A 9704-nucleotide genomic window follows, 5' to 3' on the forward strand; every position below is an offset into this window, starting at 1 on the left:
AGTGCAGTGTCAGACACTTTAATCAATCATAACTCTAGCTCCTGGCCTCCTGGGCAGCGGAGGCGGGGACAGTTCTGAGTTATTCCTCCTTCCAGTCAGTCCGGCCTCTGATGATGTGAGACGACCTCGGATAAGTTCTGGTCAGAGATAGTTCCTCAGGGGGAAAGGGTGTGAAGATAAGGGCAAGGTGGGGGGCAGAGCCTTTGTTGGGTCTTTATCCAAGGAGAGAATGTAAACAACCTCTGGTTGTCATGGGAGTCCAATGAAGACTAGAGGTGTTTAGAGGTCAGGGTGTCTTGTTTTGTAGCACTCTGGGTACAAGTCTCTGGTCTCCAGCGAGTTTAAATCCAAATCTGTGGCCTTTCTTTATTTTAGCGTCCCCTCAGGGCGCCCAGCTTCTCCAAGTTGGAATCCATTTCATTCAAACGAGATTTCAGAGCCCTGTTCAGTCCTTCAGTGATCACTGACAACCTTCCCAATGCAGCCGCCAGCATTTTGTCAACTTAGCGATAGGTTAGGTAGCTGCTCGCTCCAATCAGCAGCATACCTAATATCATAAATCCAAATATGTAGACGTCTTCCACGTCCTCCACGGAAAAACATCGACAGGCACACTAACCTCCACGTGGACCAGGACTCGAGAGTGGACCCGGCAAAGTGAGTTCCATCAGGACATGAGGGCTCTCCTGGAACCGCTTTTCCAGTGAAGAAGATTTTGTGGATTGCATTCAGAGAGCAGCTGATCAAATCCATGGTTGGTTTGGGTTCAGATAGAGACGAGAGAGAGGCTCTTATTAGAGGTGAAGAGAGACAGAGAGCAGCAGCAAGCAGGGAGAGAAGGAGCGGAGAGGGAGGAAATGCAACCGCCTTCGTTGAGAGTCAGAGAAGAATCACCAGGTGATGTGGTGACACCTGGTGATGTGGTGACACCCTGGTGATGTGGTGACACCTGGTGATGTGGTGACACCTGGTGATGTGGTGACACCAGGTGATGTGGTGACACCTGGTGATGTGGTGACACCCTGGTGATGTGGTGACACCTGGTGATGTGGTGACACCAGGTGATGTGGTGACACCCTGGTGATGTGGTGACACCTGGTGATGTGGTGACACCCTGGTGATGTGGTGACACCTGGTGATGTGGTGACACCTGGTGATGTGGTGACACCAGTGTTTCTCAGTCTGTGTCTCTCAGTCAGTGTCTCTCAGTGTCTCTCAGTCAGTGTCTCTCAGTGTCTCTCAGTCTGTGTTTCTCAGTCAGTGTCTCTCAGTGTCTCTCAGTCGGTGTTTCTCAGTCGGTGTCTCTCAGACAGTGTCTCTCAGTGTCTCTCAGTCGGTGTTTCTCAGTGTCTCTCAGTGTCTCTCAGTCGGTGTCTCTCAGTCTGTGTTTCTCAGTGTTTCTCAGTCAGTGTCTCTCAGTCTGTGTCTCTCAGTGTCTCTCAGTCAGTGTTTCTCAGTCAGTGTCTCTCAGTGTTTCTCAGTCAGTGTCTCTCAGTTAGTGTCTCTCAGTGTCTCTCAGTCGGTGTTTCTCAGTCAGTGTCTCTCAGTGTCTCTCAGTCGGTGTTTCTCAGTCGGTGTTTCTCAGTGTTTCTCAGTCAGTGTTTCTCAGTCAGTGTCTCTCAGTTAGTGTCTCTCAGTGTCTCTCAGTCGGTGTTTCTCAGTCAGTGTCTCTCAGTGTCTCTCAGTCGGTGTTTCTCAGTCAGTGTCTCTCAGTCAGTGTCTCTCAGTCAGTGTCTCTCAGTGTCTCTCAGTCGGTGTTTCTCAGTCAGTGTCTCTCAGTTAGTGTCTCTCAGTCGGTGTTTCTCAGTCAGTGTCTCTCAGTCAGTGTCTCTCAGTCAGTGTCTCTCAGTGTCTCTCAGTCGGTGTTTCTCAGTCAGTGGTTCTCAGTCAGTGTTTCTCAGTGTTTCTCAGTCAGTGTCTCTCAGTCTGTGTTTCTCAGTGTTTCTCAGTCAGTGTCTCTCAGTGTCTCTCAGTCGGTGTTTCTCAGTCAGTGTCTCTCAGTTAGTGTCTCTCAGTGTCTCTCAGTCGGTGTTTCTCAGTCAGTGTCTCTCAGTGTCTCTCAGTCGGTGTTTCTCAGTCAGTGTCTCTCAGTCAGTGTCTCTCAGTCAGTGTCTCTCAGTGTCTCTCAGTCGGTGTTTCTCAGTCAGTGTTTCTCAGTCAGTGTCTCTCAATCAGTGTTTCTCAGTCAGTGTCTCTCAGTGTCTCTCAGTCGGTGTTTCTCAGTCAGTGTCTCTCAGTCAGTGTCTCTCAGTCAGTGTCTCTCAGTGTCTCTCAGTCGGTGTTTCTCAGTCGGTGTTTCTCAGTGTTTCTCAGTCAGTGTCTCTCAGTCGGTGTTTCTCAGTCTGTGTTTCTCAGTGTCTCTCAATCAGTGTTTCTCAGTCAGTGTCTCTCAGTGTCTCTCAGTCTGTGTTTCTCAGTGTTTCTCAGTCTGTGTCTCTCAGTGTCTCTCAGTCGGTGTTTCTCAGTCAGTGTTTCTCAGTCAGTGTTTCTCAGTCAGTGTCTCTCAGTGTTTCTCAGTCAGTGTTTCTCAGTCAGTGTCTCTCAGTTAGTGTCTCTCAGTCAGTGTCTCTCAGTCTGTGTTTCTCAGTGTTTCTCAGTCAGTGTCTCTCAGTGTCTCTCAGTCGGTGTTTCTCAGTCAGTGTCTCTCAGTGTCTCTCAGTCGGTGTTTCTCAGTCAGTGTCTCTCAGTCAGTGTCTCTCAGTCAGTGTCTCTCAGTGTCTCTCAGTCGGTGTTTCTCAGTCTGTGTTTCTCAGTCGGTGTTTCTCAGTGTTTCTCAGTCAGTGTCTCTCAGTCAGTGTCTCTCAGTCGGTGTTTCTCAGTGTCTCTCAATCAGTGTTTCTCAGTCAGTGTCTTTCAGTGTCTCTCAGTCTGTGTTTCTCAGTGTCTCTCAGTCAGTGTTTCTCAGTGTCTCTCAGTCAGTGTTTCTCAGTGTCTCTCAATCAGTGTTTCTCAGTCTGTGTTTCTCAGTGTCTCTCAGTCAGTGTTTCTCAGTGTCTCTCAGTCAGTGTTTCTCAGTGTCTCTCAATCAGTGTTTCTCAGTCAGTGTCTCTCAGTGTCTCTCAGTCAGTGTCTCTCAGTGTCTCTCAGTCAGTGTTTCTCAGTGTCTCTCAGTCAGTGTCTCTCAGTGTCTCTCAGTCAGTGTTTCTCACTGTCTCTCAGTCGGTGTTTCTCAGTCAGTGTTTCTCAGTCAGTGTCTCTCAATCAGTGTTTCTCAGTCAGTGTCTCTCAGTGTCTCTCAGTCGGTGTTTCTCAGTCAGTTTCTCTCAGTCAGTGTCTCTCAGTCAGTGTCTCTCAGTGTTTCTCAGTCAGTGTCTCTCAGTCAGTGTCTCTCAGTGTTTCTCAGTCAGTGTCTCTCAGTGTCTCTCAGTGTCTCTCAGTCAGTGTCTCTCAGTCTGTGTTTCTCAGTCAGTGTCTCTCAGTGTCTCTCAATCAGTGTTTCTCAGTCAGTGTCTCTCAGTGTCTCTCAGTCAGTGTCTCTCAGTCTGTGTTTCTCAGACAGTGTCTCTCAGTCAGTGTTTCTCAGTGTCTCTCAGTGTCTCTCAATCAGTGTTTCTCAGTCAGTGTCTCTCAGTCAGTGTCTCTCAGTCAGTGTCTCTCAGTGTTTCTCAGTCAGTGTTTCTCAGTGTCTCTCAGTCAGTGTCTCTCAGTTTCTCTCAGTCAGTGTTTCTCAGTGTCTCTCAGTCAGTGTCTCTCAGTCAGTGTCTCTCAGTGTCTCTCAGTCGGTGTTTCTCAGTCTGTGTTTCTCAGTGTTTCTCAGTCAGTGTCTCTCAGTGTCTCTCAGTCGGTGTTTCTCAGTCAGTGTCTCTCAGTGTCTCTCAGTCGGTGTTTCTCAGTCAGTGTCTCTCAGTCAGTGTCTCTCAGTCAGTGTCTCTCAGTGTCTCTCAGTCGGTGTTTCTCAGTCGGTGTTTCTCAGTGTTTCTCAGTCAGTGTCTCTCAGTCAGTGTCTCTCAGTCGGTGTTTCTCAGTCTGTGTTTCTCAGTGTCTCTCAGTCTGTGTTTCTCAGTGTTTCTCAGTCTGTGTCTCTCAGTGTCTCTCAGTCAGTGTTTCTCAGTCAGTGTCTCTCAATCAGTGTTTCTCAGTCAGTGTTTCTCAGTCAGTGTCTCTCAATCAGTGTTTCTCAGTCAGTGTCTCTCAGTGTCTCTCAGTCGGTGTTTCTCAGTCAGTGTCTCTCAGTCAGTGTCTCTCAGTCAGTGTCTCTCAGTGTCTCTCAGTCGGTGTTTCTCAGTCGGTGTTTCTCAGTGTTTCTCAGTCAGTGTCTCTCAGTCAGTGTCTCTCAGTCGGTGTTTCTCAGTCTGTGTTTCTCAGTGTCTCTCAATCAGTGTTTCTCAGTCAGTGTCTCTCAGTGTCTCTCAGTCTGTGTTTCTCAGTGTTTCTCAGTCTGTGTCTCTCAGTGTCTCTCAGTGTCTCTCAGTCGGTGTTTCTCAGTCAGTGTTTCTCAGTCAGTGTCTCTCAGTGTTTCTCAGTCAGTGTTTCTCAGTCAGTGTCTCTCAGTTAGTGTCTCTCAGTCAGTGTCTCTCAGTCTGTGTTTCTCAGTGTTTCTCAGTCAGTGTCTCTCAGTGTCTCTCAGTCGGTGTTTCTCAGTCAGTGTCTCTCAGTGTCTCTCAGTCGGTGTTTCTCAGTCAGTGTCTCTCAGTCAGTGTCTCTCAGTCAGTGTCTCTCAGTGTCTCTCAGTCGGTGTTTCTCAGTCTGTGTTTCTCAGTCGGTGTTTCTCAGTGTTTCTCAGTCAGTGTCTCTCAGTCAGTGTCTCTCAGTCGGTGTTTCTCAGTGTCTCTCAATCAGTGTTTCTCAGTCAGTGTTTCTCAGTGTCTCTCAGTCAGTGTTTCTCAGTGTCTCTCAGTCTGTGTTTCTCAGTCAGTGTCTCTCAGTTTCTCTCAGTCAGTTTTCTCAGTGTCTCTCAGTCAGTGTTTCTCAGTCAGTGTCTCTCAGTGTCTCTCAGTCAGTGTTTCTCAGTCAGTGTCTCTGTGTCTCTCAGTCAGTGTTTCTCAGTGTCTCTCAATCAGTGTTTCTCAGTCAATGTCTCTCAGTGTCTCTCAGTCAGTGTTTCTCAGTGTCTCTCAGTCAGTGTTTCTCAGTGTCTCTCAATCAGTGTTTCTCAGTCAGTGTCTCTCAGTGTCTCTCAGTCAGTGTTTCTCAGTGTCTCTCAGTCAGTGTCTCTCAGTTTCTCTCAGTCTGTGTTTCTCAGTGTCTCTCAGTCTGTGTTTCTCAGTCAATGTCTCTCAGTGTCTCTCAGTCAGTGTCTCTCAGTTTCTCTCAGTCAGTGTTTCTCAGTGTCTCTCAGTCAGTGTCTCTCAGTTTCTCTCAGTCAGTGTTTCTCAGTGTCTCTCAGTCAGTGTCTCTCAGTTTCTCTCAGTCTGTGTTTCTCAGTGTCTCTCAGTCTGTGTTTCTCAGTGTCTCTCAGTCAGTGTCTCTCAGTTTCTCTCAGTCAGTGTTTCTCAGTGTCTCTCAGTCAGTGTCTCTCAGTGTCTCTCAGTCTGTGTTTCTCAGTGTCTCTCAGTCTGTGTTTCTCAGTCGGTGTTTCTCAGTCAGTGTCTCTCAGTCAGTGTTTCTCAGTCAGTGTCTCTCAGTGTTTCTCAGTCAGTGTCTCTCAGTCAGTGTCTCTCAGTGTTTCTCAGTCAGTGTCTCTCAGTGTCTCTCAGTCAGTGTCTCTCAGTCTGTGTTTCTCAGTCAGTGTCTCTCAGTGTCTCTCAGTCAGTGTCTCTCAATCAGTGTTTCTCAGTCAGTGTCTCTCGGTCAGTGTCTCTCAGTCAGTGTCTCTCAGTGTTTCTCAGTCAGTGTCTCTCAGTGTCTCTCAGTGTCTCTCAGTCAGTGTCTCTCAGTCTGTGTTTCTCAGACAGTGTCTCTCAATCAGTGTTTCTCAGTCAGTGTCTCTCAGTCAGTGTCTCTCAGTGTCTCTCAGTCAGTGTTTCTCAGTCTGTGTTTCTCAGTGTTTCTCAGTCAGTGTCTCTCAGTTTTTCTCAGTCAGTGTTTCTCAGTGTTTCTCAGTCAGTGTCTCAGTCTGTGTTTCTCAGTTTTTCTCAGTCAGTGTTTCTCAGTCAGTGTCTCTCAGTGTTTCTCAGTCAGTGTCTCTCAGTGTCTCTCAGTCAGTGTCTCTCAGTGTTTCTCAGTCAGTGTCTCTCAGTGTTTCTCAGTCAGTGTCTCTCAGTGTCTCTCAGTCAGTGTCTCTCAGTCAGTGTTTCTCAGTCAGTGTTTCTCAGTCAGTGTCTCTCAGTCAGTGTCTCTCAGTTTCTCTCAGTCAGTGTTTCTCAGTGTCTCTCAGTCAGTGTCTCTCAGTCAGTGTCTCTCAGTGTCTCTCAGTCAGTGTCTCTCAGTCAGTGTCTCTCAGTGTCTCTCAGTCTGTGTTTCTCAGTGTCTCTCAGTCGGTGTTTCTCAGTCGGTGTTTCTCAGTCAGTGTCTCTCAGTGTTTCTCAGTCAGTGTCTCTCAGTGTTTCTCAGTCAGTGTCTCTCAGTCAGTGTCTCTCAGTGTTTCTCAGTCAGTGTCTCTCAGTGTCTCTCAGTCAGTGTCTCTCAGTCTGTGTTTCTCAGTCAGTGTCTCTCAGTGTCTCTCAATCAGTGTTTCTCAGTCAGTGTCTCTCAGTGTCTCTCAGTCAGTGTCTCTCAGTCTGTGTTTCTCAGACAGTGTCTCTCAGTCAGTGTTTCTCAGTGTCTCTCAGTGTCTCTCAATCAGTGTTTCTCAGTCAGTGTCTCTCAGTCAGTGTCTCTCAGTCAGTGTCTCTCAGTGTTTCTCAGTCAGTGTCTCTCAGTGTTTCTCAGTCAGTGTCTCTCAGTGTCTCTCAGTCTTTCTCAGTCTGTGTTTCTCAGTGTTTCTCAGTCAGTGTTTCTCAGTGTTTCTCAGTCAGTGTCTCTCAGTGTCTCTCAGTCAGTGTTTCTCAGTCTGTGTTTCTCAGTGTTTCTCAGTCAGTGTCTCTCAGTGTCTCTCAGTCAGTGTCTCTCAGTTTGTCTCAGTCTGTGTCTCTCAGTGTCTCTCAGTCAGTGTCTCTCAGTCTTTCTCAGTCTGTGTTTCTCAGTGTCTCTCAGTGTTTCTCAGTCGGTGTTTCTCAGTCAGTGTCTCTCAGTGTCTCTCAGTCAGTGTTTCTCAGTCTGTGTTTCTCAGTGTTTCTCAGTCAGTGTCTCTCAGTGTCTCTCAGTCAGTGTCTCTCAGTTTGTCTCAGTCTGTGTCTCTCAGTGTCTCTCAGTCAGTGTCTCTCAGTCTTTCTCAGTCTGTGTTTCTCAGTGTCTCTCAGTGTTTCTCAGTCGGTGTTTCTCAGTCAGTGTCTCTCAGTGTTTCTCAGTCAGTGTCTCTCAGTGTTTCTCAGTCAGTGTCTCTCAGTGTCTCTCAGTCTGTGTTTCTCAGTGTTTCTCAGTCTGTGTTTCTCAGTCAGTGTCTCTCAGTCTGTGTTTCTCAGTCAGTGTCTCTCAGTCTGTGTTTCTCAGTGTCTCTCAGTCTGTGTTTCTCAGTGTCTCTCAGTCAGTGTTTCTCAGTGTTTCTCAGTCTGTGTTTCTCAGTCTATGTTTCTCAGTGTTTCTCAGTCTGTGTTTCTCAGTGTCTCTCAGTCTGTGTTTCTCAGTCTGTGTTTCTCAGTCTGTGTTTCTCAGTGTCTCTCAGTCTGTGTTTCTCAGTGTCTCTCAGTCAGTGTCTCTCAGTGTCTCTCAGTCTGTGTTTCTCAGTGTCTCTCAGTCAGTGTTTCTCAGTCAGTGTCTCTCAGTCAGTGTCTCTCAGTGTCTCTCAGTCAGTGGTTCTCAGTCAGTGTTTCTCAGTCAGTGTTTCTCAGTCAGTGTCTCTCAGTCAGTCTTTCTCAGTCTGTGTTTCTCAGTGTCTCTCAGTGTTTCTCAGTCAGTGTCTCTCAGTGTCTCTCAGTCAGTGTCTCTCAGTTTGTCTCAGTCTGTGTCTCTCAGTGTCTCTCAGTCAGTGTCTCTCAGTCTTTCTCAGTCTGTGTTTCTCAGTGTCTCTCAGTGTTTCTCAGTCGGTGTTTCTCAGTCTGTGTCTCTCAGTGTCTCTCAGTCAGTGTCTCTCAGTCTTTCTCAGTCTGTGTTTCTCAGTGTCTCTCAGTGTTTCTCAGTCAGTGTCTCTGTGTTTCTCAGTCAGTGTCTCTCAGTGTTTCTCAGTCAGTGTCTCAGTGTTTCTCAGTCAGTGTCTCTCAGTGTTTCTCAGTCAGTGTCTCTCAGTGTCTCTCAGTCAGTGTCTCTGTCAGTGTCTCTCAGTGTTTCTCAGTCAGTGTCTCTCAGTCAGTGTCTCTCAGTGTTTCTCAGTCAGTGTCTCTCAGTGTCTCTCAGTCTGTGTTTCTCAGTGTTTCTCAGTCTGTGTTTCTCAGTCAGTGTCTCTCAGTCTGTGTTTCTCAGTCAGTGTCTCTCAGTCTGTGTTTCTCAGTGTCTCTCAGTCTGTGTTTCTCAGTGTCTCTCAGTCAGTGTTTCTCAGTGTTTCTCAGTGTTTCTCAGTCTGTGTTTCTCAGTGTCTCTCAGTCTGTGTTTCTCAGTCTGTGTTTCTCAGTGTCTCTCAGTCAGTGTCTCTCAGTGTCTCTCAGTCTGTGTTTCTCAGTGTCTCTCAGTCAGTGTTTCTCAGTCAGTGTCTCTCAGTCAGTGTCTCTCAGTGTCTCTCAGTCAGTGTTTCTCAGTCAGTGTTTCTCAGTCAGTGTCTCTCAGTCAGTGTTTCTCAGTCAGTGTCTCTGTGTCTCTCAGTCAGTGGTTCTCAGTCAGTGTTTCTCAGTCAGTGTCTCTCAGTCAGTGTCTCTCAGTGTTTCTCAGTCAGTGTCTCTCAGTGTCTCTCAGTCAGTGTCTCTCAGTCAGTGTCTCTCAGTCGGTGTTTCTCAGTCAGTGTTTCTCAGTCAGTGTCTCTCAGTCAGTGTCTCTCAGTCAGTGTCTCTCAGTGTTTCTCAGTCAGTGTCTCTCAGTCAGTGTCTCTCAGTGTCTCTCAGTCAGTGTCTCTCAGTGTCTCTCAGTCAGTTGGTCTCAGTCAGTGTGTCTCATGAGAGAGACATGAGAGGAATCTTACAAGTGAACAATCCAGCCTGTGTCACCTGGTACAAGGTGCTGGTCCATGTTATACCTGTAATATTTGGTTTTTTCTACCATAACGTCCTTCAGTCAGTCTGTAGTCTCAGTCTGTAGTCTCAGTCTGTATTGTGGAACATTTGATTTATAAAGTCTTACCTGTGAAGAGTACCCTGAGCCCTGCTTCCTACAGGAATACTCCTCACGGAACTCTGGGCTCCTGGATCCTCTGCAGCTGCACTTTGTCTTTACGGACTTGAAGACCGGTCCAAGATGGCCGCCGTAGTTCCTGCTCCGCGGCGGCCAAGCGGCCTGTAGCTGACACAGCTCTGCCTCATGTCTGGTATTGATCCTCACATTAAGATTCAGCTCAGCAGGAACTGAGCCTAACCCCAGAGACATAAAGGCCCAAACGTCCTCCATTAAAAGACCAATATCCAACCCCAGAACCAACATCTGTTCTGCATAAAGGGTTGAACTGTGACGATAGCAGCTGGGATGTGCTGTAGGAGTCCTCGCTGTCTGTCCTGGTGGAGTCCTCGCTGTCTGGGTTCTTTCTGTCCTGTAGGAGTCCTCGCTGTCTGTCCTGGAGGAGTCCTCGCTGTCTGGGTTCTTTCTGTCCTGTAGGAGTCCTCGCTGTCTGGGTTCTTTCTGTCCTGTAGGAGTCCTCGCTGTCTGTCCTGGAGGAGTCCTCGCTGTCTGGGTTCTTTCTGTCCTGGTGGAGTCCTCGCTGTCTGTCC

At 47.8% G+C, this 9704-nt stretch overlaps 1 protein-coding gene across 1 annotated transcript in view; it reads right to left on the reverse strand.

The window, feature by feature from the left end:
- The window catches only part of tpx2 (TPX2 microtubule nucleation factor), a 475192-nt gene that overhangs the window by 111120 nt on the left and 354368 nt on the right, over positions 1 to 9704 (reverse strand). The gene's annotated exons all lie outside the window — the stretch shown is intronic.

This window comes from Lipophrys pholis (genome assembly GCF_963383615.2).
Source record: "Lipophrys pholis genome assembly, chromosome: 8".
Lineage (NCBI taxonomy): Eukaryota > Metazoa > Chordata > Actinopteri > Blenniiformes > Blenniidae > Lipophrys > Lipophrys pholis.